The following is a 27,160-nucleotide window of genomic DNA, read 5'->3' on the forward strand; positions in this document are numbered from 1 at the left end:
CATGCTGTCTTCCAAAAGTTATCCCCATATTACCACTGGTGCAGCTCCATGGCAGATAGCAACCCCAGTGTCTGCAGAGATAAGGGCTTGTCAGGCTTTGCTGGTTTTTTGTTCTGTTTTCAGAACAATTCACAATGCTTTGGAAATACCTTTGCAAATTGTACCCCGAGCAAATAGTTCAGGAATTTTCAGGGAAACAAAAGCCTTCCAAGCAAGTTTGCACCATGCCTCCTGCAGCCTAGGGTTTGCTCTGCAGTGGTACCTCGCTCTGCTTGCAGTTGACCCAGCAGTAATTGCTTTGTGGCATGGGAAGCTGAAGGCAACGGGATACAATTTTGGCCACATCGCTCCCTAATGTTTGTCACTGTCTACAAAAACTGAGATGTCTCGACTTCGCCGCTGCCAATTGGAAGTGCCAGGAAACTGCCTATAAAATGTACAACAGATTCTGTAGCTGGAATACCAAGGGAACGGACTGCCTTTGAGCTTGAAAATTAAAAGCTCCTCACTGAGTTGAGAGAATTCAGCTCAGGAGGTCCATTTCTATGAAACTTTCCCATACTGGCTGTGAAGGGAACATGCCCGAAGGGGGTGGCCTGCTCGTATAACCCTTTTCACGACCGGGATGGTGCTGCAATGTGTCATTGCTGCCACAGTTGCAACCAAATGATTAATTACAATCACAAATGTTGGAGGTGGGAAGCACATTCCTGAGCACCAGTGTATCTCACTCTGCTAGACCGCTTTATTCCCTGCCATTGCTGACTGCCTTTCCTTCTGGAACGAAGCACCTCGGTGGTATGCACTCCTGCAACACACCTCAGGGCCGTATAATTCAATTTTACAGGGCAGCACTGCTGGGCTGAAGGCATTCTGGCTGTACCGAGGAATGACAGATGGAAGAGGAGGGAAATAAGCCCAAATTCAACCCACAGCAGTAATCTGTATCTGTGATCCTGGGAAGATAGCTGCTTGTGCTCAGGAGGGAACAGAGCAATGGAATTCATAGAAATCAAGGATTTGGGGCTGTGGTGTCATATAAAGAGAGCTCAGCTGGAACATCTCTGGCCAGTTCAGCTGGAGTTATGCCTTAGCATACACACTTGCATGCATTTTTAGGATAAGGAACAAAGAACTAAAGGGCTTAGCAGCAGAGTGATCTGCCACAATAGCTGCTCCCCCCAGCGAGTCACTTCTGTGTGCCATTTTGACACATTTAGTACTTTTTTTTTTGTACTTTCAGTCATCTAAAAAGAGTCTCTTAATGAAGAACAAACAGACAAAGTTAATAAGTGTAAGTAAAACAAGACTCTGCTCTCTCTGCTCAGGATTTTATTATTTTTTTTAACGTTGGAAATGAGAAACATCTTTTTGATCAGAGGTTTAGAGGTTGCCAGTGCTCCTCATGACAGTGAACACAGAGGTCCCGTGCATAACACACGCAATACATTTCACACGCTGGAATCCCATTTCTGCACTTGGACAGATGGCTTTCATTTTCTGCAAGGTATCCGATACATTGCAAGCCCTTAATGATGCTATCAGCGTTGATTTGTTGCGACGCAAGCCCTCAGAATACCACATAGCACGGCGAGATGGAACTGGAGGGAAGAAAGGAAGAGCGGGGAGACTCCGATCGATCCCATCCCTGCCTTAAAATGGGAACGAGGAATTTTTGTAGGTGCGATGAGATTCCTGAATCCCTCTCCCAGCTAAATTTCTTTTACCTTACGAATAAATCTCCTAGCGGTGTGGGCAAGAAATATTTCAAGAATCTATGGGAGAGATTTCTGTGGACCAGTCAGCTGGTTTTAATCCGGGACGACCCCCCTGCTCCACTCCCCCCCTCTTGCACTGTGAGCAGCATCCCCCAGTTGTGCAGGGGAAGAGAAGGGCCCCACGTCCCACATTTTTAGTAAAAATAGACAGCAGCTATTTTCTTTAGTCAGGCAAAGGGAAACCACAGCATTGGGTTCTTGGTCCTTCTGGTTTCTGGGCTGTGCCTTTTGAAATTGAAAGTTTCGGGCCCTTTCCCAGACTTCATGGTCTTTCTCCTGGTTCCCAGCATCTGCGGGGCGGTTCTGACGCAGCCCCTAAGGCTGGAGCCGGGCTCGGTGGCAACCGTGGGCCATCGGACACGGAGGGGGAGAACGAAGCCCGTTGCATAAGCAAGTGTTCCTTCCAGATGATGACTTGGCAAAACTGATGCCTCCGCGAGCCACATTATCAGGCTAGAAAGGCAAATTACAGGCTGCAGGCGTCCTAAAAAGCCTATTGTGTGGGTGTGCGGAGGGAAAAGAGAAAATTCCAGGAAAACCAAATTTTGGTCACTGTTGTCCATAGATAGTCAGCTTCCTGGCTTTGGCAAGAGAGCCCAGCAATATGAAGAAAAGGAAATTCCTTCAGAGTAAAAATTAAAAAACTGATGGCCTCCAGACTTCCAGGATCTCGAACCAGCAATGTTATTCTTCGCTGAATCATAAAGGAGGCTCATTTTTCTGGTATGCTGGTGATGAACGAAGAAGGCTGACCAGCAGCTGGGGCTGTGAAAGGAGCGATGAGGATGGAAGCCCGATTCCGAGGGGCAGCCGGTGCCACAACGTGGCCTCAGATCAAGGCTAAAGCATTTTTTTGGGGGATGGAAATTCAAACGGCCATTTCTGAAAGCTCTTCCCTGCAGAAAGCCTTCAGCTACCTGACTCTGCATCAGCAGCGGGCCCGGCCCCCCGGGCTGTCCATGAACACGATATTTCTTTTCCCCACTGCTTTCTGCCTCGCGTTTCCCAGCTGCCTCCTTCCGATTTTGAGCTACCAGGAGCTGTGCCACTTTCATCCTCGGGCACACCGCAATTACGGTGTCCTCGGGGGACATCAAACTGAAACTGCTTAACATACCGAAGGGCTTGAAAACCAAATCCAATGAGCAAAGAACTATATCATTTGCTATAGGAAATCCCCCGAATAAAATGAAAAGCAGGTACCATTTTGTATGTGTAAGAGGAAGAGTGAAGACAGCGTTTCACTTTTTCTGGTTAGAGGCTTTCAAAGCACTTCAAACACCCTCATCTGTGATATTTCCCACCCAGATTTCCCTAAAGCAGCGAGATATTGCAAGCATTCCCAGGAAAGAACAAGGGCTAGCAACACGAGGGCTAGCAAATCGCGCCGTGACGGTTTGGCGTCACAGTCCCTGCTCCTTCAGCAGGAGCCAGCCCAGCCTACAGCCCATCATTGGTGCTTGAAAACTGCTGATAAAATGGACCGGGAGCAGCGGGACAGGCTGCGGGGTGCCCAGCTCCACCTGCAGACACGGCAGCAGGGTCAGAGCGCGGCAGGGACGCGGCACATCGGCTGCTGCCCTGGTGCAGACGGCTGGGAGCCCGCAGGCACCGGGACCGAGGCATTTTCCCAGCTCCTTCAGCCGTTCTCTGGCTCAGGGGCAGGGGAGTGGAGGATTTCCTGGTCTCGGTCCCATGCTCAAACACAAGACAACCATCTCCCCCCGTAGCTGGCTCTCTCTCCTTTCTCGTATCTCATTCATTCTTAACTTCAGAGCAATGCTTTCACTGAATCGAAGGGAAGCGTGCTCGACTACGAGCTTAACGTTGCAGGATTTGGCCCGCGGGACGTGTTTCCTAATATCTTTCCCATTACTGGCAACCACAGCATTCCCTTTCCTCTGACTTGGTCAGGCTTTTGAGTACAGCTAATTAGTTCGGAGTGATATCATCTGAACACTGAATCTCGGCGGCGCTTCGATGCATCATCCAGTTACGATGCACACCAGCCTTCCGAAGAAAGCCTGATGCTTCTAAGGTCAAAACACAACTTTCTGTCAACTTAAACCCCCTTTTTAGAGTGGCCGTTGCTACAGCTTGGACCAAATCTCTATTTAAACAGAAATAAAACTGTGCTCGTGGGTACTGTTTGGGTTTATGCCGTGTACATCGCTTCTATACCTGCGCCTGCCTGTTGCTGGGATCCGTCTCAGTTTCATGACATTATTTTCTTAACCAAGACCATTAAAAGTGAGAAGCAGTTGGACCCGAACCCCTTTGCTTAAGTGGCTTCCAGAACAGGACAAAAAAGGGACTGGAAGGAGTCGCAAACAGATGAAGAGACGTGTTTATACCCAAGCACTCCACAAGCATCCACTACATCTTTTGGCAACTCATTTAGGAGAGCATTTCCAGAAGTGGCTTCGGAGCATCTCCCTTTGTGAGCAGCTGGGCTAGATTTTTCACCTGACTTTTTATGAAAAGCATCAGAACGGGTTGGTCTTCATCTGTCACTGCAGCAGCTGTTTTCTGCCTTAGTTCCCTTTTCCTAACGAAATCTAAAATTAAGTCGCATTTTCATTGACTCAAACTCGTACCATAGTAAGCCATCCCCAGGTGAATGTTTAGTTTTGCTCCCAAATCAGGCATTTCAGAAACCAGCCAAACTCAGCTGGTAAAGATAGAAAGAAAGAGCGTAGAAAAAAAAAAAAAAAAAAAAAAAAGCAAAGCTGAAACCAATCAATTTCAGAAAGCAAGCTGGGCTTGGAAAGCCCCCAGTTGTGATATATTTAGTTCATTTCAGGGGATTATCTGTGGTAGCCAATTATGCAAATTGTTAAAAAATACTACCCCGAAATTTTACATATAAAATAGATCTTTTTTACAACACCCTTCCTTTGTCCATCCTTCCTGCCCTTTCCTGCCCTGCCCTGATCTTGTTGTCGGTGCCTCGCGTGCCCCGTTCAGCAGATTAGATGCGTTTGGGTTTTTCTAAGAATTTTTGGTTGCATGATATTTTTCATTTGATGTGGCAAGCCTGGTGCCTAGCACCTCTTTGCCAACGCAAACTGCCAGGCAGAAGCAGAGGCAGCTCAAAGCTTCTTAGCGCTGCGGGCAGAAGGGGAATTTGCCCCAGCAAAGAGAGGGGGCTGTGCTGGAAAAAGGGGCAGTCCTGGATGGTGGAGGGATGAGGAGCAGGGACTGGTGCAGCTGGAGCAGAGCAGGGAGAAGGGAAAAGTCCTCGAAAGCTTGGCTTGGTGCTGCTGCAGGGAGCTGGGGCTGCTGTGGGGTGTTTGCAGCACCCTGAGCCTGCGTCCCGGCCATTCCCTGCGTGGTAGCACCCCACTGAGTTTTGCAGGACCCCGGCACAGCAGAGGCAGGGCAGCAGGGCTGGAGGCAGGCAGATCTCAGGGGCAGGGCAGTGCAATGCACTGAGCAGTCTGGCAGGCAGGATTTTAACCTTGGTTTGGCTGGGAGAAAAACAAGAACTGAGAGTGGTGCACAAGAGCAGGGCAGGAGGGTGTACCCTGTTCCCTGTTAGAGGAGCAGAGAGGATCCCACGCAGGGAAGGTGGGCTCGCAGGGGGTCCCCCACTGCTGGTGCTGCACTGGAGATGTGGGTGTGCCCACGTTGGGGCAGGGATGTCAGATCAGCAGGTCCGAGCTAGAGCTGGTTCCTTGGAGGGAGGACAACGCCGTGTGGATGTGCCCACAAGTGGTTTTGGGGGAAGAAAGGAAAGGATTGGTGCCCCCTGACTTCACCCCCTCGGGGTGCACCTGCCTTGCTGCTCCCTTCCAGCACGGGCCGAGCGTGCTACAGGAGCTTTGAGCTGGACCTTGCAGCCCAGAAGCCCTCCCCACGGGCGTGCTGGGCACACTCAGCTCACCCTCGGGGTAACTGGAAGGAAACGTCCTGCACCTACACTGCCTCAGCCCAAAATGCCTTCAGAGCCAGCGGGCGCCGAGCTGAGCCACCCTCAGTGCATCTGTGCGTGGCAGCCCCCTGCCCCCCAAAAAAGCCCCAAAGCCCCCCAGCTTTGCTGCCGACCTGCCTCGCCACGCTGAGCCAAGGTGTGCAAAGGGTTCCTGTGTTCCCCACCCCGGCAGAAAGGAGCACGCTCATCCTTCCCGGTCCAGCTGCAGTCAAAGGAGGAAAATTTTGAGGACTTCACAAGGCACGGTGATTAATTTCGGGCAAAGGCAAATGTCCTCTTCCTGTGTTAATTAATGGAAATGAAGCAATCCACGCAGCAGCAGCGTTCAGAAGACAACCTGCAGCCTTGTAGGCAAGGCTCCTTCTCTGGGGGTCACACCGTGCTCCCTGAACACCCCTCCCAGAGGCACAGATGTCACCGAACTTCTTGTGACAGCCGGGTACCCCTGCACATTGTGACAGCTCTAAAACTGAGACCCTAATATCCCTAATAACACGCGGGTGCATTTCTCCCAGCACTCCTGGTAGCTGTGCATTATCTACGTATGCTCCTGCGCTCACAGCACCAATAATTACTGACATTAACAACACGCTAATGAGACACGCTCTGTGAGTGCATGCACATCACCGAGCAAGCAGCATTCCCGCTGCACTCGGGCAGATCCCTGGTGGAGGGATTCCAGCAGCAGCCCCGACACATTAACCATTTCTTCCACCACTAACCTGCTATTTTCGCTCTGAGCCTTGCAGCTCCTGCCCTCTCCTAGCAGGGAAAAAGACGTTTTTGCCTCCTGAGCTACCTAGGCTGAAATCTGTGGTGGTTTCTATGGCTGTGCTGAGCTGGAAAAATCGGTATGGTGTCCTGTTCAGCTAGTCCTACAGCCTCCTAACTAGCCTAAAATAAGTCAGCGGCTTGCAGCCATGCCCTCACAGCCCGTGTGAGCAGAGCTAGAGGCACTCTCGGGTCAGTCCAAGAGCCTGAGCAGAAGGGAATCGGATGTACCGCAGCGCAGCACCGGCCCCAGGCTCCTACCAGGATCCTGTCTGCAGCAATTAAAAGATGCACTTCCTTCCCACCGCAAACTGACAAACAAATCGGTTCCTGCAATCAGGCATGAGCGCTTCTGAGGTTATTTCTGTAGCCCTCCGGCGTTATTTAGAAGGCGAGCTGGCAGAGCATGGCCCCAAAACGAGCGCTAACGCCTGGCCGGAGAGCTGCCGGGTGCTGGGCTGGAGCTCCCCAAGGAGCAGAGGAGCTGGAGGCAGCCTGGGCACGACAGCTCAGAGCTCTCCCCAGCGCCATCAGATCGCTCCAAGCACACCACCAGCCCCTCTGTTCTGCTCAGACACATTCCTGCGTGCTGGGTGTGGGGGACACAGCCCTCTTCCCCCGGGCGCTGATCCCTGTGGCACTCCTTTGCACGGATTTTCCCCTGCTCTGTGATGCGATGGAGGGCTGCAAACTCCTCTCTGGGTGATTTCCCAGAGCCCAGCAAACGAGGTGACCTCGCAGCTGCTCTTGGCTCCTCGTCACCTTTTGGTGGGCGAAACTCCCTGCCCCAGGGCTGCCGTGCCAGCCCTGCTCCAGGCTCAGAGCACCGATAAGTGCAGAAGCGCTGCCCGGCCCCATCCTCAGAGCCACCCCCCGGTTATCTGCACAGCTTGGGACAGGCAGCAAGGAGCGCGGGGCTCGCTGGGCCTACCAGGAACTGTCAGTACCATAAAAACGTCTCCTTCCTCGCGTACTTGAGCCAAAGCCCGCTGGAAGCAGCAGAAAGATGCTGGAGATGCTGGTTTGGGGCCGGGAGGTGTTGCAGGGCCGGGTAAGTGGCTGTCACGGGGCTGCAGGGGTGATGGAGCAGCGCCAGGGGATGGCACCGCTCTGGGAAGCAATGCTCCACCTGCTAAAAACCTGGGAGAGAGTCAGAGGAGCACGCAGCCTGCACAAATACATGAGGAACACGGGGACGAGGACACGCGGGTCGTCACAGCCCGGCGGGTGCAGCGGCGTGCGAGCTTTGCTGGTCCCTGACCCCGAACGGCCCTGCCTTTGTTCTGCAAGCGTGACTTCGGAACGGCCACCTCTGGAGTCTCTCATCTGGCTTCTCCTCCCTCGGTTTGGAGCAGCCTGCTCCCCCGGCCAAGCTGAACTTGTTAACGTGACCCTAAGGAGAAGAAAAGGGGAGACACCTCGCTGCCACCCGGCACAGCAGCGCAGGCAGGAGGGAAGCGAGCGGCTCGTGAGCAGCAGCTGGGAGAAGCACGAGGAGAAGGGGGCGAAGCAAAGCAGATGAACAGCATCGCTCTGCTTCTCCCGAGACAAACGTGTGAGGCTCAGCTGGCAAGGGGACAGGAGGAAACGGCCCCAGCAGACACAGCCAAGGAGCTTTCGTTTCCCAGGCTGGGTTCCGAGTGGCACGCGGGGTGGGAAGCAGCGACTCGCTTCTCCTCCCACCTGAGCTCCAGGGGTTTCTGGCATCCAGAACAGGCAAACGTCAAACTGGCACGAGACGGGGACTCCTCGGCAGAGACAGGAGCTGGGAAGATGCATGCACGCTAGGAGAGCCAGAAAGGGGAAGAAAAGGGAGGACAAGGAGAGAAAAATAAAAGCTAGATCAAGGGCTGAGTTTTCAAAGGCGCTCAGCAGCCAGCGAGTCTTTTTGTTCTCAAAGGCAATGGTGGAAGAACAGGGTCTGGATTATTCTTGGAGACAGCTGAGCTTTATTAGAAACCTGCCCCCTCCCATCCCACATCTGAGCTGAAGATTTCACAGAGACGAGAGCCGTTTGATTTAAAGGTGTGATCCCGTGGCCATTGCTGCAGTGAGCAGCGCCGGCTGTCTGAGCAGACGCTTGGAGAGAATCGCTGCCGCCCTTAAAAGCAGCCATCTGGGGATGCGTGCCAGCCCCAGAGCGCTCTGAAATCATTTGGCCAAGGCTTTCTGCAGGCTCCAGCCTCTCGGTTGCGTGTTGTGGTGGTCCAGTTACCTGCTGCGGTGCTCCAGTTTCGTGCTGGTCTTGCCCAGTTTGGCGGCTGACAGCCCTCGTAGTGCAGAATGGAAGGAGAAAGACACGCGGCGCGGCCGAGCCAACCTTCCCCCAGTGGTCTGAAAATCCAGGAGAAAGTCAGGCACAGCTCAGCAGCCCATCCCTGGGTGGTGGCTGATGGGTTCAGCTCCCATCCTGACCCCAGCGGGAGCGCAGTCGGCCTGCAGCTGCCCCTGAGAGTTCCCAAAAGAGAGCCCAGGTCAGCTGGGAACTGGATGAACTCTTAATTGCTACAGGGGAGGAAAGAACAGGAGGCCCCGGAGGAATGAAAGCAGTTGGAAGCAGTGGGAGATGACAGAGAGACCTCACTGCTACTTACATCTCTCCCATACCCTGTAATTCGAGGGCTTTGGCCAAAGGGAACTGGAGCGGCTCCAGGTCCTTTGAGTCCCTTGGAGAAAACAGCTCCAAAAAAAATGAGAGGATTCACCTCCCTGCCTGATGCTGGGAGCAGCTGGGGTTGCTCCTTGGGGCACGAGGGAAGTTTAAGCATCTCATCAGCCCAGCAAGCACCCAAGCAGCAGGGAGGCACCAGGAGACCCCCCCAAGCCCCTGCTGCCACCGAGGCCACTGAGGCCGAAGGCTCCCCCCAAAATCCTTTGGCTCGCCCACTGAAGGGCCCCAGAGCATCGCCTGCAATTTGGGACGAAGCCCCTTTCCCGTGGTCACGCTCTGGGGCAGAAGGGCCGCGCACACGTCCGCGGTCACTGCCCGGCTCCCGGCGCAGCTGCGGGGTCACCCAGGGGAATCGGGGGATCCCCAGGAGGGCAGGCAGGGTTCGGCGGGCAGCTCCCCCCTGCCCACGCAGGGATCAGCCCGTGTGGCAGTGCAGAAAGCCCAGCTGAATACGGAAGGGCTTAAATTTGGAACAAAAACTGTGACCGGCTCCGGCGGAGCCAGGAGCAGATTCTACTCGAAGAAAAAAAAAAAAAAAAAGAAAAAAACCACCCTTTTTGCTGGCAAGTGTAGTGAAAGAAATGAGATCTGGGTCTTCTCAGCGAGCTGCTGGGTCTGGGAGTGCTTGAAAGGTTTCCTAGAGACAACAGCGCAGCGCATGGAAATGTTTTCCATTTGCACCAGCACTCCTACCTCGTTCCTCTCAGCGCCACAACCTAAGCGTGACCTTTTGGGGCTTGACAGCTAACAACCAGTCCTGGCTCCTGCCACTTCCTTTGGAGCCCACAGTGCCAACTCCTGGCGATTCCTGAGCAAGATTACAAGCAAGGAAGGGCTCGGATACTCCCTGGATATGAGGACTATCTTGTATTATAAAAAGAACGACAGGAGATGCTGAGCCACATGCTTCAGAGTCCACACCAGTAACAGCTCTAGCAAATTGTCCCTACTCCTTTTATAGGGGATCTTCTGTCTTGCTCTGAGTCATTTCTATTTTCTAGTATCTCAGTTTTCCCAGAGAGAACAGGGAACATCATCCCTCTCACCGAGTCGATATGATCTCAAATGGAAATGTAATAAATGCTCACAGTAAGGAGAAAAATATTGGAAAAAGCTGAGAAGTGTCAGGGCTTTGGGGTTATTTTCCCAGCTCTTCCCTGCCTTGCTCGTTAGCGTGGACGGATCATTTAGTTCCTTCATGCCTCAGTTTCCCTTTGGCCAAACGAGACAGCAGAGGGCCAGCACTCCCCGCTGGATTCAGAGGAGCTGCTGCCAGCTGCTCCAAAGCACACGTGTCAAAGCAGAGCTCGGGCAAACGCATTTATTCTGCTTTTACCTGGCACTAAGCCTACTCCATTCATATTTAGGTGATTAATCATTAATGATGTTCATTCATTAACGGCGCTAAAGGCCTTCGAGATGGAAAAAAAAAATAGAAATTTCCCAGGCTGAAGATGCCACAGGACTGCGTCTTCAAAGCAGCTCCATAAACATTTAAGCAAAGGGTTTAATTCTCCCTGAAAATGACATCGTGCGATGGGATGACTCGTATCAGGCTCTTGGAAAGGGACCTAGTAATTAACTTGGTGTAAATTAATCAGCTTCAGTCAGGATTTAGAGACTTTAATTGCCGAGTGCTAGCTTTTGTAGTGACAGCTCCCAGAAAGCCCTTTGAAGTGGCCTGCCTGCTCCAAGTGCTGCGAGCGCCCGGATTCGGGAACCAGCAGCTCTTATTTGCCTTACAATGGTACAAAAGCCCCCCTGCCCCCAGACCCCAGCCTTTCCGCGCCCAGAGAGCTCAAGGAGACACTGAGGAGGTGCCAACCCGGCGAGATAAGGCAGAGAAAGGAGTCCCACGAGAAACTGGCTGCCGGGAGGGGAGCGAGGACAATTTGGGGTCTGGTTTCCTGGGTGAAGCCCAGCTGAGCTCCCCTTCCTGCTGCCAGTCTGCGTCCCTTCCTCGAGCCCAGCCGTTGTGCTGCCTGCTCTGCTCCCACGGGTGATTTCCGACAGATTTCCGACAGATCAGGGACGGGATCCCTGCTCCCAGGGAAGATTTCCAACAGATCAGGGACAGGATCCGGCTGCCTGCAGAGCGCCCTCGCCGTCGGTGCCCCCCCTAATTAAGGGAGCAGGAGAACGTGAATGGGATAAGCCACGCAGGGATGGACTTTATCAGCTTCATCTCAGAGCCAGGAGGACTTCCCCCTTCCCTCCACCCAGAGAAAAGCTTCACTCATTTCACCATGCAAAGAAAATTACGGTGGCCGAACCATTTAACTCGATGTAAATTCGCCCACGGGTAAAACCGTGTTGATGTAAAGCCCCTCGTGTCGGTGCGACCACATTTAAGGGCTTCTGCTGCTCGAAGGGTGCTGGCAGATAAAGGTCTCGGGACGTATTTATGACGAAGCAGGGAGCAGGGCTGCACCTTCTGAGCCCCAGCGGCAGGCAGAGCCGTGGAAGTGACAGCAGCGACAAAGGAAACGCTCGTTACTGCGCCAAACACAGAAACCAAGGCTGCTGCGATTAATTAAAAAAGGAAATCAGAGCTGGGTCACTGGAGCCTAAACACACAAGAAGGTGGGGGGGGGGAAAGAAAAAACAAGCTGAGGAAAAAGAAAATAATATTCTCAAGGCCCCAGGAAGATAAGCATCACGGGCTACACCCCAGCTGGCCCCAGGCACCCCGGTGTGGGGCTACTGAAAGCGCAACTCCTCGTGGCAGGGTGGGGCCGTGGGGATGCAGGATGGGAACGGCTCTGAGAGGCCTCAGCAAAACAAGAGGCTTCAGAGGATGTTGTTCTGCAGCGAGGCTAGGAAGGGGGTTGATTTCCTACCTGAAAATAAACATACGTGCGTGGATTCTGCGCTTTCTGCCCGGTTATTCCCTTTTCCTCCTTGCTCACCTCATGCTGTCCTTCGCAGGGTGGAAGAGGCAGGCTTTGGCTGCGATGGCAGAAAGGGGAATTTTTCCTGAGGTTGCTGGACATAAACACCCCCTGTGGTCCTGTCTGTCTGTCCAGGCAGCCCAGGCTCACCGCACTGGGTCTCCCTGCACTGCGGCATGGACCGGAGCTGGGCAGGGAACATTTTTCCCATCCCACAAAAATCTTCCTGTCCTGCAGCAGGATGAACCCGAGCCCTCGCCAAGCTTCTGGTCTTGTTTTCTACAGAAACAGGCCGTATGCAATCCTGCTGTGTGCGTCTGTCCTTCCTTTCCCATAAATTCTTAATCCAGCCGAGTCGGACAGAGGTGGCCCAGTGAAGGTACCAACGCGGCTACGTTCCCACAAGCTCCACACAAGCAGGCAGCTCAGGAGAAACGAGACCCAAAACACGCTTCTGGCAAGAAAAAGCACTCCTTAGCAGACACCAGAAAAAGCTCCGGTTCTGCTGGAAAGCAGCTCTCAGACACCAGCAGCTCCAGTTCTGCCTTTGCTGCTCACAGGAGCGGTGTCTGGAGGGCTCTCAGGCACCGTGACGTGAGCTGGGACGTGGAGCACAAAGCCCAAATCCAGGACTCGCTTCCTCCAAGCCCCAGTTCTTGACCTGTGCCCAAAGTGGGTGGCTACAGACCCCAGCAGGGTCACCCCATCTCCTGCCCTCATCTACTTCCACTTAGGTAGAAAGAAAATGCTGATTTTTCATGGGGAAATGTTTCCACTGGGCAGTGCAAACCACGGGCAGGGCACGTGGGGTTCTGTGCACAGCAGGGCATGGGCTGGGGGAGGCTCTTCCCCCAAATCCAGCTCACTAAAACCCTCATCAGCGAGAAACTCACAGGCCACAACCTCTCCCCTGGCCCTTTTGCAAAGCCTCTGCTTTGGCACGGCCCCCCCAGTCCCACATCCCTCCACCCCTGGCCTCTCACCACCTCTTTGCAGGCAGGACTTTTATATTTCCCCCTTCGCAGCCACCCCACAGGTCTTTACCAGACCTTTGCAGATGGCATCTCAGGGCCTCAATCCCTAATCACGCATCCCAGCTTTCGCATTATCTGGGCCCTGGAGGCACATCCCTGCCAGAAAGGTCAGAGATAAGCAAAAGGTCCCTTTGTGCTCCCTCTCTGGGTTTCTTAGAAGCTCGCTGCCCTCAAAAGAACAACGAAATCCAACTGCACATGAGCCCCTGGTGCTCTGCTAACGCCCAGGTGAGAGGGAAAGGTTGCCCTAAAGTGTTAGGGGGTTGAAATTCCTACCCACAGGGAAAGCTGAGGGCAGCAAGGTGGCAGAAGAGCTGGCTGCACCCTCAAGCTCTGCCCAAGGAGGGACTCCAAGCACCCAGCTAGTGTCTAGGCTGAGGCACGGAGAAAAACCCATCACTAATTATCACCCCCGAGCTTAGGAGGGGCAGTTATTGGGGTCACAGCACCGGAGGGAGACTGTGACCCGGTTACTGACCTGGCTGCAAGCAGCCTGCTTTTACTCAGCCACAAATTCGAAGGTTACCTTGATGACAGCACACGGAGAAGTACGATCATACGTCCTGAATCACATCTCCCTGGGCCCATGCACTTCACAGCGTACTCGACTTTATTTCCATCGCAGCTGCCGCAGCTTAGGCTGAGAATGACAGCCCTGGAAAATCCCATCATCGCCGTTTGACACCGACGAGTTGGTTAACACCTGAAATTGCTCCGACAACGCACACTTGTCCAGCAGGCAGCACAAGCGCTGTGCCGCTTCTGGGCGAAGAAAAAAAAAAAAAAACACACATGGAATATATATTTAGCTGAGAAGTGGAACAAAACGTGGGTGTCCCTGCCCGTCGGACTGCCTGACCTCTTCCTCCCTTACCCAGAGGGGAGGTGAGGAGCGGGGCTGGCCACGAGCAGCTGCATCGGTTTGAGTTCAGAGCTCCAGGACGGAGCAAACACACGCACACCTTCCCTGCACGCCCTCAGCAAACAGACCCCACGCCCCGTGCCTCAGTTTCCCCTTCCGAGCTGGTTTGAGGCTGATGGAAAGAGACTTGCACGGAACCCAGCATTTTTATAACTGATGTATTTTCTTGTTTTGTTGCTTTTTTTTCCCCTCAATTATTGATTGGGCTTATAAATTCCGGCCGCCCAAGGCTATAGCACAGTCGAAGGTGTGTGTCATTGATTTATGAGGCCTCCATTCAGTTCGGCTTGCCTCCCCCTGTAGTTCCCATGGGAAAAGTTGCTCCTCACTTCCTATCCAAAATCTCCTGCACAGTACGGCTGGGAGCTCTCAGACAACCTCCTCTTTCTGCCCTTGCTGCAATTTTCTCAGCAGCATGAGCTGAATACGCCGCCTCGCCCTTCTGCTGTGCCGAATTTGGCGAAGGAGGAAAGGTGCCAGGTTAGGAGGAAACGCAGACACTGCTTTTACTCGAGGTGCTGAGCAGGCCAAAAACCTCGCTTATCCAAAATAACGCACAGTGAAGAGGAGGAAATCTGCACTTTTTTCAGCCTCTGAAAAACACCAGTGGAAAACATCCTACCTGCCACTGTAGATACATGACTTACACCACCTACAGAAACCAGAAACCGAGATACCCAGTCCCCTTCTGCCCCCAGGGAAAGGGCTGGTGCCAAAGCCAAAGGTGGGACTCAGAAGAGCCCATTCCATCCCAAAAGCCTGTGTAAATTGACAAATCTCCGCCTCACTCTTTTTGCTTTAAAGTGGACGTGATGCTTTTCACTTTGGCTCCCTACATGCCCCCAGCAAATGCATTCTGCCTTATAACCTGGACGTTCAGTCCTTTGGAGAACCACGCTGGTGGGGCCTGTGGCTGCTGCACCAAGTAAGCCACTTGCAGTAAATTTCAATATTAACATTCACAGGGTTTTGTTTCCACGGGGTAAAATTGTGGGATTTTTTTTTTCTCCGGAGACTCCTCAGCCTCCTGCCAGGGCAGCTCCCTTCAGCTCCAGCCACGCTCTCCTTTACCTCACCATCCCTCACTACCGGGTTGTCACGCAGCGATGCCAAGTGCCTGCATGAGCTGTTTGAGGCCAGAGATTATGATGCATCTGAAAGAGGAGAGACACATTCATCTCAGTGTCAGCTGTTACTGCGAACAATCGACCAGGGACACCAGAAACTAACTGCGTGCCCTGGAAACTCCTCCTTGGCTCAGGAGACTTACCCTGCTCCGGATACCGACGCGATGCCCACGGAAGCTGGGGATCTTTCACTCTCAAGCACATACTACATGAGGTTGCAGTTGGTCCTAATTAGCTAATAAATGGTAAACTAGGGACTCTGCTTTTCTACTTGGGAACCTGGCAGGGCTCTGGGCTTCGGAGACACTGCCGAACACAGACCCGACTCCTGTCTTTGCAGTTATAACCATCAAACCCTGGATGATTCCTTCGCTGATGTGGGCAAGCCCAGTCCCTGCATGCCCAAGAGCAGAAAGGTCAGCCCGTGACTAACACCAGAAGAGCTGCAGGGCACTGCTGTGTGTGCCAGCAGCTGAGATGATGAGATACAAAGGGCTTGGACAAGGCTGATGCTTGCCATCAGTTTTACACCCTTGAGACCCCACCGATTTCAATGGGCTCCCACGTGCAGACCCGAGCCCATTCAGCCCCCACGGTATGCAAAGTCATTTTTTTTAACCACCATTTAGCTGACAAATACGTTAGAAGCCTGCCCGAGTGTTTATTTACTTCCTGCACGCCGTAAGCTGAGGAGAAAATAGATGCTCAGCAACGATCTCTGCTCACCTGCAGAGGTTGATGCTTGGATGCACAGCTCAGAGCCGCCCCGGTGCCCCGAGGGCCGGCCACTTCCCAGTCCCCGCGGGTCTCCTGCCACTTCTTGCAGCTGCAAATCTGCCTCGGCCAAACCCCTGCAGGCCCAGGAGGTGCTGAGGGAAGATGAGGCTGGGTGTGCACGTGGACGCTTCGCCGAGCTCGCCCTGCAACGCGGCGCTCAGGAGGCGCTACGCTGAAAGCAGCGCTTTGGCAGCAGAGGTGGTGCTGGCAGCCCTCAGCCATCAAAGCAGCCCGCTGTGCTCGGGCTCACTGCGTGGCCTGCCCTTAACCCTTCAGCTGTGCAGGCTGACAGTTTCAAAGAGCTCTGACAGTTGCATCGCAGTCAAAAAACAAAACAAAACAAAACAAAACAAAACACAAACAAACCAAAAAAAAAATGCACAAAAAAAACAGATGCAAGGGAGGCAGAAAACAAATGTGGCACAGGAGCTTTGAAGGCAAACAGCAGCACCTACGCTCCACAAAGTACCTCAGCAGTTATTTCCTTGCCTGCCCTGTCACAACCCCGAGCACCTAAAACCTTCACCTAAAACCTTCCCAGTTGTGCTGCTGGCTTTACTGGTCCCACACACCAGGACGGGCGCTGGTAGCACCAAGACACTGGGCAGAACTGGGACTCCCCTCTGCTGAGCTCCACACTCTGATGGTATTCGAGATTTGGGGCACCATAAAACCTCAAGTCATTATTTTATTTAATCATAAATTAGGGTGGCATCCTTCCCTGTCCTGATCAAGCCACGCAATGCAGAACGAGTGACCTGGCTGTGCCCGTACCCTACCAGGAGAGATGGCCCCGGCTGGCTGGCTCTGAGCAAGATGACAGAAAAACGCTGAGATGGTTTTTGGCTAACGATGAGAAGCGTCATGCTCCCCAGCTGAAGAATTTGGGGAAATCTCTGCAAAATCTGAGACTTTTTGGGGTATTTCCAATGGAGAGGCTGACCCAGGCTCTGGCTGTTAATGAAATTAAATACATCAGGCAAAAAGAGACAACCTCCCATCTTTATTTATTTATTTCTCTTCTGGCTCAGGCCAGAAATTTAAACAGGGCTGGTTTGAAAGGTACTTTCCATAGGCCTGGAGTCCATCTGTGCTCGCCCAGGCCCAGCTCCTCCGTACGACACGTGCACAGAGAAACCGAGCCCTCCCAAAGACAGCAAATCCCCAAAAACTTCAGCTTCAGCCCGACCCTTCTCAAGTGGAAAGTCCTCGCAAGAAAAAGCCCCAGCTGCATATGCAAAGGGACACCGAGAAGCAGCTTTGTGCAAATGACTCCTGGGTTAGAGCGAGTGGATTTGGGTACATCTGCATGGGTGGGGGACCTGCTGTGCCAAAACGCCCCTCGGGGACAACCCTGCGGTGGCTGCAAAGAGGGGGGGGCAGGATGGAGCCCCGTGCACCTCGCCTCCCATGGGGGGTGGTGGGCTTCAAGCCCACGAAGCTGACTTTCTGCTGGCTGATTTTGGAGCTTTGGGGCACCGGGGAGGTCTCAGCATTTAGGCTTCCACCTGTGGCAGGCAGAGGGGCACGCAGCTTTTTGCTGCTCCGTGCGGGGAGCTTCGAAGCGAGAGCCATGGACCGGGGTGAAGTGAGCCATGGCACAGGGGTGAAGTGAGCCTGGGCTCTGATATAGGAACCTAACGGGGTGCCCACCGAGCTTGTAGGGCTGCTCCCTGTCCTTCATCCCCCGTAGCACCCCGGCTGCCCACACCGAGGGCAGGAGGCGGCGAGCCAGCGCTCCTGCAGCAGCCTTCCTGCGCCGGCTCTGACTTCTGCTCTCGGATAGGAAGTTGATCAAAACCTCGCCGGGTTGCAGAAAGAAAAAATCAGATTTCAAAACCCCTGGCAGAAGGCCTCCCAAGCCTGGCAGCGGGCCTGGCGTTAACCCTTTGCAGAGGGCAGGCCCCTTCCCAGCTGCACCTGGAGCTGACACCAGATACCCCGGCTGCGCCTTGCCAGCTCTTTGGGGGCTTGCTTTTTTTCCCCCCCCCCCGTCCCGAGCTGTCGCTCACATTCTCTCATAACGTTGCTTTTATCTGGGGATCTATCGCGTGTCAGATCTCCTTTCATCGATAACCAGGCTGGGGGGTGGAGCGGAGGGAAGAAAAGGGGGGGGTTAGGGAAAAAAACTGCTGTCTCAGTCAACGCGCAAACAGAGAGGAGGGAGAAGAAACCCAGCACCAGGTTGGATGGCAAAGCCTCCCTCGTAGCCAAAGCCTTGGCTCCCAGCTCCTCGGTGATCACAAAGCCTTTCCCAGCTCTGGTGTCCTGCTCCAAAATCCCAATTCCGAGGGATTTCTCATAGAAGAGCCGAGTTTTACCTTGTGTTTTCCACCCAGGAGGCCGGTTCCCACTTCCACGGGTAGGAATAAAACACCGCCCAGCAGGGGAACCCACCGGTCCGTGCTCAGGATACCACCAACACCCAGAGCATCCCATGCGTGCTCAGCAGATCAGCACTACCGTGGCTCTCCGTAGACTGTACAAAGTAGATTTGGTCTGGGCTTGGGTTTGGGAAAGCAGTTCTTCCTGCTGGGTACGGAACATGACACTGGAAGAAATGTTTCAGCTCTTTTTTCCCCCCTCATCTCCTGTCCTGGCGTTGAAAGTTGTGCTTGCCCTGACCCTGGGGGTACAGCAAAGCAGCCTGCGTGCAGCAGCTGGGACACGGCAGGTCTGTGGGGTGCCATTCCCTGTGTCCTGCTGAATCCTTAATGCACCCTTTGGGAACAACCTGCTCCCAGGGAGAGGGGAGTTCTCCTTTCCTGGGAGTCCTCAGATTTGTCTCACCTCTGCATCACGCCTCTGCAAAGCCGCTCTGGAAGCAATTCATCCTCCCAAGCCTGGCCCCTTTGCAATGTCCCTGTCCTGCTTCCACCCTGCCCCTGCTGGAGCTTGCCAAAAACCTTTGCAAAAGGTCCTGAGCACTTCTCACCCTTCACTTTCCCCTGCACACTCACCACGGGCCGTGCATTTCCCGACCCTCCCGCACACAGGGCACGGGGCGAGCAGGTGCTGGGTGCTTCTCATCCCTCTCCCCTCCTTCCTCTCGGCGCCCTATATCAGCCCACGATTAAATCAAGCCTGTTTAACCGCCGCAGCCAGATGCGGGGACCCCATTCACTTGTTACAGAAGAATAAAAAAGAAAAGAAGAAAAAAATCACACGTGGTGACAGCTGTCTGCACGTGAAACATGGCCTACAACCCTCTGTCTGCTCCGAAGCCACAGGACCTTTGCTCGAGGTGTGGGAACTCGATTCACCATGCCCTCAAAGACTCAGTCTTCAGTATTTACCCCAAAAGAGACCCTGCTGTAGGTGAGGCTGAGGAAATGAGCGCTCTAAGGCTGTACAGAGGGGGTGCAGGTCTCAGCCCTCCTCTGCCAACCAACTCAACTCTTGCTGCCCCCAGCCTCACAGCTGCCCGTCCCTCCAGCCGAACTTCCACAGCCACACAAACCTTGTTCCACATCTCCCCAGAGCAGTGCTCCTTGCTCCTTGTCCCCCTGAGCTCCTTCAAGTACCCTCCCCATCACGCACCCATGGGTGCCCTGCTGCCAGTTGTTGTCCAGGGTCACCAATTTTAAACGTTTTCTTCACTATTTTTCCCCCTTTTTTGTCCCAGGACATGGAAATCCAAACGCTCTGGGATTTCCCAGCCCACCATCGCTAAGCCAGGACCCCCGAGGTGACCAGAGGGTCCTGAGGGATGTGCACAGCCACGGGTCACAAGTTAACCGGGGTTACGGAGACAGCTTCAGGCTCGGAGAGGAAGAGACGGAGACTGGAGGGAGGAAGGGAGGGAGGAGGAAGGAAGGGAGATGCTATCCGTGCCCGGAGCAGGGAGGTGAGCAGCCAGGAGGAGCAGCAGAGCCTATCGTGGCCTCCCAGCTGGTGCCGATCCCCCAAAGCAGTCAGAGGGTCGCAGCCTGTTGGGGACGGGGCCGTCGGCGGCACGAGGCTTTATCAGCGGCCGTCTCTTCTTTCTTTGTCTCTCTCCAAGCTCTCGATTTCCAAAAAGGGTGGGAGATGTCCCGGAATCAGCAACGCATCCTGAACAGCTGCCGCCACTCCCTATCTCTGCCTCACCCCTTGTCTCTGCTGCTTCTGGAGCCCCAGAGGAACAAGCTGCTGTGGCCGGCTAACGGAGGGGCTGAGGGTGGTGTCACACCGCGAGCCGAGGGGGCTGCAGATGTCTGCAGGGGGTCAGCTTGGGGTTGCCAGCAGGGCTGACTGCTGCAGGACTTCAGCAGATTAACGGCCTTTGGATCAGGAGCCTGTGGAAAGAGTTAAAAAAGGAAGTTTCCCCAGCTTAGGCTTACTCCAGGACGCGATCTGGAGAACCTCGTATCAGCTTGGTGCCTGATAATGGTCATTCTTATTTCATCTGAAAATGGGGACGGGGAGCTGGACTTGATCTGACAAGGATGAGCCCAAACCCAAGCTCTAAACTCAGCTTGAGCCTGCTGAGAAGGTCCAACACGGCAGCAGCTCCTACGCTTCACCCATTGCTACTGCTCCTGTACTGCCAGGATCCCCCTGGGAAAAAAAGAGCAACTCTCATCAGACTCCAAGCTCAAATTTACAGATGCAGACATTTCCTTCAAGTGCTTTGCTAAGGACTGCCAGTAGTCCTAAAACAAGACTTAACGGGCATTTAAGGTGACAGAAATCCCTCTCGACCCCGTGAACGTCACCCACTCAAACAGCACGCGGCTGCCCAGCTTTGCGACTCTTCCAGCCAAATCCCTGATGGTTTTTTGGCTATTTTTCCTCCATTTTAAAGAAACACAGAAAGGGAAGTGCCTTGGTGGACAGAACGAGACCGACAGCACAGCCAGACCAGGGCACACAACACCGGGTCACCCAACCCTGGGGGAGGCAACTCCAAAAGTCAGCAACGCCTCGGTCCAACCCAGAACAGTTTCAGCAGCCTCCACACCTGAGACCTCACTGAGGCACGTGGGCTTTTGAGAACCCATCCAGACAGCTTCTCTGTCCTGCTGCAGAAATACAGGGCTCAAAAGACAGACCCCGAGCCCAGCAGGGATAAATTCACGCAACCCCAAGAGAATTTTCCAAACTTTCGCCTTCCTCCTGCTCTGACAAAGCCAGCTCAGCCCACAACCTGCTGCAGGATTTACTCCTGCTGGCCCTGCATGCTCCCTGCCCGGGGATGGGGGCATGGGCAGCTTCACCCCACTCAGCTGGAGGAGACCCCCAGAGCCCCCCGGGGAGAGCAGGGGCATCCCAGCACCCGGCTGGATCCCTGCACCTCGTCGGGGGGGAGCAGGATTCCTTCCCCCACACCCCTGCCCTGAAAGGGCAACACCCACCGTGTGGTTTCCTGACCCGACAAGAGATATTTGTCAAAAGGCAGCGGTAATAAACCCGGCTGTGGTAAGCGGCCTCTTCGGAGCCGAGCTGCAGGGTAAGGCTGTCACCCCGCGGGGCCGGCAGCAGCACCTCGCTCGCTGCAAAAAAGTAAAAAAAATTAAAAAAAAAAGAATCAAAAAGGCACACGAGATGCAGCTCTGGCTCGGAGCAGAGATGGCTTCCTCTGGCAAGCTGTTAGCCACAGAGGGAAGCATGCAAAAAAAAAAAAAAAAAAAAAAGAAAAAAACACGCAGGAGATGTTGTCCTGGCCTTGCTTCAGTGCTGACATCTGCTCTGTCGGTGCCCACCCTGCTGCACCATCCCTCCCCAGCAGCCCAAAATCCTGCTCCTCGGGAGAGGACAGGGCCAAGTCAAGCAGGTACCAAGGTGGGGAGCAAGCTGAAGCCCCGAGGCAAGCAGTGTCTCTATCAAACATGCCCCAGGTGCTGATTTACAGCATCCCCGATGCCTCCGTGCTCGCTGCAGCCAGCACCTGGCACATCCAAGGCAGGCAGCTCGCCCGGAGCAGGGATGGGGAGGCAGAACCACCACGTGCAGCCAGGGCTGGGCACAGAACTCATCCCCCTGAGCAGGACCGGCTGTGGAAGCTGTGAGAATCTGGGCTGGAAAACATCACCCAGAGCTGGCCCCGTTCCTCCGCCCGTTCTCAGCACACCCTGAGCTCCGTCATCCCTCGGAAGCCAGCTCAGCCCCGCTCCTTGTCACCTCTGGACCCTAAAACAGGCAGGAGGAATACAACGGAGAGCTCCTGAGTCACCGAGGAGGCAGGACAAGCTGCCCGCAGATCTGCAATCGTTTTTGGCAGCAGAAGCTCCGGCCAGCCCGGAGGTGTGGGCTGACATGCCTGGTGGATTAGACGCGGCCCTGACTCAAGCACGGCTACGAGCTGCTCGGAAGGGAAGGAACAGTTTTTACATCAGCTGAGCAGTGTTGAAATAGAAGGCCCTGCGAACACCAGCCACCCCAGCCCCACTTGAACCAGTAACGCTGCTCTGACGTCCCAGTCTGGCCAAACGGAGCTGCTGGGAGCTCATCCTTACGGAGCGCAGGATGGAGAAGGAGACCTGGGACACTTGGCCTCTGCAGTCCCAATGGTGAGAGTGGGGTGGCAGGGGAGGAGAGCCAGGGCCCCTGCAGGGACAGCAGCACCTCGCCTGCTGAGGAGCTGGCTGTAAAAACAAAAAAAATAACAACAAAAAGCTCATTTCTGTGTCTAGCTCAGCAGCCTGGCGCAGCACACCCTGGAGAAGCCTGCCTGCCTCCTCCTGCAGGGCAACGTCCTCATTTCCTGCCCTAACGCCTCTGACCTGTGCTTCCAGCACCTGGATCGTGTTATGAGTCTGCGAGATCAAAGAGCCCTCCACCAGCAGCCACCTTCTCCCCTGGTGGCTATTTATAGGGCTGACTAAACGAGCTTCACCCCAAGACACCCCGTGGCTGTCTTAACGCGCGGCGAGATGTTGTTTTGCATTCTGGAAACTCTTCTCCACCTCCTGTGCAAGCAGCAGCTTTTTGCAAGGTAAATTCCAGGTGTGACCCTACGGAGGGCTCATCCCTCCCCCACACCACGAAGCTGGCAGGAAATCTGCAGGGGCATTGCCCCAAGCTGCTGCAATTAACACCCGAGCGCGCTGCCAACACCAACGCCACCGCTGGTTTAGGGAGGAGGGTGGTGACACCAGCGAGCAGGTAATATTTGTCAGAGGAGTAAACAGCAAAATAACAAAACCCAGCAGCAAAGTGGCTGTAAGCTCGCTGCATTTCGGGCTATTTCTGCAAGGCACAAGCCAAAAAATGTGTTTTATCCCTTCCCAGCCCAGCAGCAGCTTCTTCGGCGTCCCAAGTGTTTGCCACTGTCACACCACTGCACAAAAACCCTCAGATAGCGTCAGTCAAGGAGTCGGGGGCTTTTCAGCAGGGAAGATTTTGGTGGCGCAGCCACGAGCTGTCAGTACAAGAGCCTAAATGAGCCGAGCGCTGGCAATTTGGGGCTCTGAAACGAGCCCCTGGGGACCAAGGGCAGGCTGGTGGCGCCGTGCCCTCTGGTGGCAGCGGTGCCGGGGCAGGGCTGGGGCACAGCAGCACCGTGCAGGGAGGCAAGGTGCAAGTTTTGGAGGCCTCGAACATCTCCAGGCACCAGCGGTGCTGCAGAAGCCCCAGGGGAAGAAGCTGCTTCCTTTTGGGGGGGGGGGGGGGGCAGCAGCTCCCTCGCTCCTCCAGGCCTGCCCCCAGGATGCATTTTCTCTGTGATGAGCCAGAGATGATGAAATTTCAGAGCACAAAGGGGCGTTCGAGCTCGTGGCCTGGCTTCCTGTGTCCCACACGCCGCGAAATTTCACCCCTGCCTCGAGCTGAGTCCTTTCCAGCTGCCCAACTCACCGGCACCAGGGTGACCCAGCCAGCCCGCTGCACGGAGCACCTCCCAGCTCAGAAGTGACAACCCTTTGGGGTTTTCCCTACCCGACAGGTCCGGAGTCATCGGTTCCTGTTATTCTTTGCAGAGATGAATTTCAGCAAGCTTCACAGCTCCCCCTCTGGGGCTGTCAGTATCAGAATAACCGCCCGGCGGGAGCTCCGTGAGGTTAATCCGCTCCTGGCTGGGGTCACACGGCTGTTCAGGACCTGGAAAACCCAAACTCCTCCACCTTCTTTGAAATAATCTGCGTGTGACTCAGTGAGGACACGTGCACTCCTGTCCTCTCTCGGTTTGACGCCAGTCTGACTGGGTTTTGTTGGTGCTAAGAGGGGAAGCAAGAGGAAATGTTCCCATCTTTGGGATGCGCTGCGTGCAGGACAACAGTTTTCTCACCCAGATGACCGAGTTCACACAACTCCAGAGGAAACTGGCACCACAAACCAACCCTTTTTGGCCCTTTTTTTCCCAGCGGCGAGGTCTTTTCCCACTCCACATGGGCTCCAAGCTAAGGATGCTGCCCTCCACCTACCGGCACAGGCTGCCAGCGTGGTCCTGCCTGCTTCCAAATTCCTTCCCTTTCCCACCAGATCCCTGGCAACATCCCTGAGCGTGGCTCTGAAGCGTTTCTTTCTTCACCGAGTCCCCCCTTGGCTGGCTACTCTCCTCTAGTGGCTGCGAGCAGCTACTTCAGAGACATGCAAAAAAAAAGAAAACAAACCAAATCACCAAGAAACTGGACCTTCACAGTAGGTGTTGCTTTGTTGTTTTTGTTTTTTTTTTTTTTAATCTCTCCCCTCTCCAGACAGAAGCTCTGCATCACAGAAGAATTATGCATCCATAAAGAGTGATTTTGTACCAATAATTTCAGGACCTTCAGCATACATTTAGACCGGCGGATCTCTGCCAGCACTGGGTATTCTGCCCGTGACCGAGTCCAGCACGGGCTGCACTGCTCTGGGAAGAGCCTTCCAAGGCTTCAAGCCCGTGCCATCAATGAGAGCATTTTAACGTCAGATGGGGCTTTTTGGCATCTCTGGAAGCACCCCCCAAGGCATGCCAGGACTTACAGATGGGAAAGTGAAACGCAGAGGAGCAAAGGGACTTGCCTGGGGTCACCGGGCAGGCTGGAAGGCTGCAGAGACAGGAGGAGAGCCCAAAATATCCCGAAGCAGCCCCAGTAACTGCAGCACCCAGCCTCCCTGCACCCCTCAGAACCCCCCCTGCCCAAGCCAAAAGTTCTTGGAGTGCAATGAGCTGGAGACTGGGACAGTTTTATTCCTGATTTTTGCCTATAACATTTTGGAAGAGGGAATAAAGGATATTCAAGAGTGAAAAACCCATCAGCACGGGGCTGCGAAGCGCTGTTATTTACACAACAGCTCCCACACGTGAATAAAGCAAGTAATGCAGCACGTAGTGGAAAAGAGACCAAAACACACCAGATTCTGATGGGTACACACAAGCCAGGCCTAACGGCTCATCCAGAAAATTGATGCTTGGGCTCCAATTTCAGTAGCCTCACCTGCAGCAAGCTGCCTGCAGGGAGAGAGATCCCGAGGGGAGCACCGAGTGTGGTGCTCAGGCAAGGAGGCACCCAAGTGGTGCACGCCTGTGTGATAATCCATGCTAGGATTAGGCAGAACTTCCTCAGAAAGACTTAAATTAGCTAGCTGGGAACTGAGGACAGACCTGGGGGGCTCCCTCTTCCCCACAAACACTGAAGGAAGAAAGATGGTGCCCACGTTCTCCATTAACTGCTCAGCCCCTCCGCTTTCTGCCTCCCCAAAAACGCCCCCAGGCTGCCTAGGAAGGCAGCAGATGCCCTCCATGTGTATGGAGGGAGAAAAGCACCACACGGAAAAGAGTCAGCAAAAGGGCAGGGAGATCCAGCGGTTAGATCTCCAGAGTGGGAGAGGGGTGCTGGGTCTTGTTCCACCTTCTTCAGGATTGTTTTTTGTGTGTGACATGAAGCAGTTAAAAGAATAAATACTGGGAGACAAGAAAAGAAAATCAGGATTGTTTCCTTCCAGGCACACGATGTAAATAACACTGAAAAGTGACATGACAAAATGCTGGAGGCAAGAGATCAAGAAAAGACTGTCCTCACGCAAGCAAACAGGAGTTAAAGATCAGTTGTACTGTATTTATAACGCACCATTCACCATCTCCACGAGATAACACAGCTGATAATTCCCTCAGCCCCCCACGCTGCAGACAGGGAAGCCAGGGCGAGGTAGCAGATAAGAGCAGCACAACGAGGTCCTGCCCTGCGCGCATCCCAAACACCCAGTTCTTCCCCCTCACCCCGCAGCATGCCCCTACCTGAAGTATTTCAGGGTCTGGCTCCACGTCACCGACCACAATTTGCTTTTCATTTTTCCTTCTGCTGACTCTGACGGCTGGCATATTGTATTACGGAGAGAAAACTCAGCCCCCAGCGCTCCGATACACGCAGCGCTCAGCAAACAAGCACCTGGCCACCCTTGCACGTCCCCTGGATTTGCTGCAATCATCAGCACCCACAGACTTGTTGAATTAACCTGATGCTGAGCTGAGGGGCTTCACTCTCCTTGGGGTACCATGTCTGGCATCGACCAGCCCCAAACCCCGCGGTGCTCCCACGGACAGCTCCGGCTCGAGGTTTTTTTTTTCCAGCAGCATCACTGCACTCACGTTTTCAGCCCGGAGTTCACACCCCTCCCACCCAAACAATGCAGGTCGTGCACTTCTCAAGAGTTAAGCAGCAAATTAAAAAAAATAATAATTCAAAAATTATATAATAATAATTAAAAATAAATAAATAAATAAAAAGAAATTAAATCTGTCACGTTTCCCTCTCTTTTGGCTTCGTGTGGCACGCCAGCTGACTCTGGAGCATCCAGACCTCCAGGAGCCCCTCGGGTGGAAGCCCCAAGGAGCTCAGCACCTCCAAATGCAGCATTTTATCTGTTATATCACCCGGATATATCCATATTTATCTATATTTATCTATATATAATGGTATAACACCTGGATATATCTGTATTTATCTGTATCTGTTATGACACACTAAGGGGCAGAGCACCTGCCCTACTACGACCGCGCTGCTATGGGGTCACTGCCGGTGCCGATCAACCCCACCGCCACCACCCCACGTTCCAGCAAGCCCCAAAACCCCAGGAATTCACACCAAAACCCCGGCCAGCTCCAAATCCCCCTCACAGCACACCCAACGCCCTCGCTGAGCCGCAGCCCGGGGGAGCTCGGCTCTCCCTCACCTCACTCTCAGCCTCCGGGGAGATTTCGCTGCGATTTCACCAATTTCGCCGCGATTTCACCCATTTTCGCTGCGATTTCGCTCGTTTTCGCTGCGATTCCGTCGTTATGTCCCCGGTTTCGCTGCTTCAGGCCGGCAGCGGGCGGCGGGGCAGCCCCCTTTCCACCCCCACGGCCCCGGCAGCCG

General features: G+C 54.1%; 1 long non-coding RNA gene across 2 annotated transcripts; it reads right to left on the reverse strand.

Annotated features, from left to right (window-relative positions):
* Positions 1 to 2,574: 2,574 nt before the first annotated feature.
* LOC309886989 lies at positions 2,575 to 27,127 on the reverse strand. Of its 2 annotated transcripts, none has more exons than XR_014319009.1 (3): positions 26,976 to 27,127; positions 13,606 to 13,841; positions 2,575 to 12,103 (listed from the first exon to the last, which is right to left on the reverse strand). It is a non-coding gene; the product is annotated as an uncharacterized lncRNA (long non-coding RNA). The 2 variants fall into 2 exon arrangements; XR_014319010.1 differs by having other exon boundaries at positions 2,575 to 12,499.
* Between the last annotated feature and the right edge of the window lie 33 nt (positions 27,128 to 27,160).

Source organism: Aythya marila (assembly GCF_965140915.1).
Source record: "Aythya marila genome assembly, chromosome: 24".
Taxonomy (NCBI): Eukaryota; Metazoa; Chordata; class Aves; order Anseriformes; family Anatidae; genus Aythya; species Aythya marila.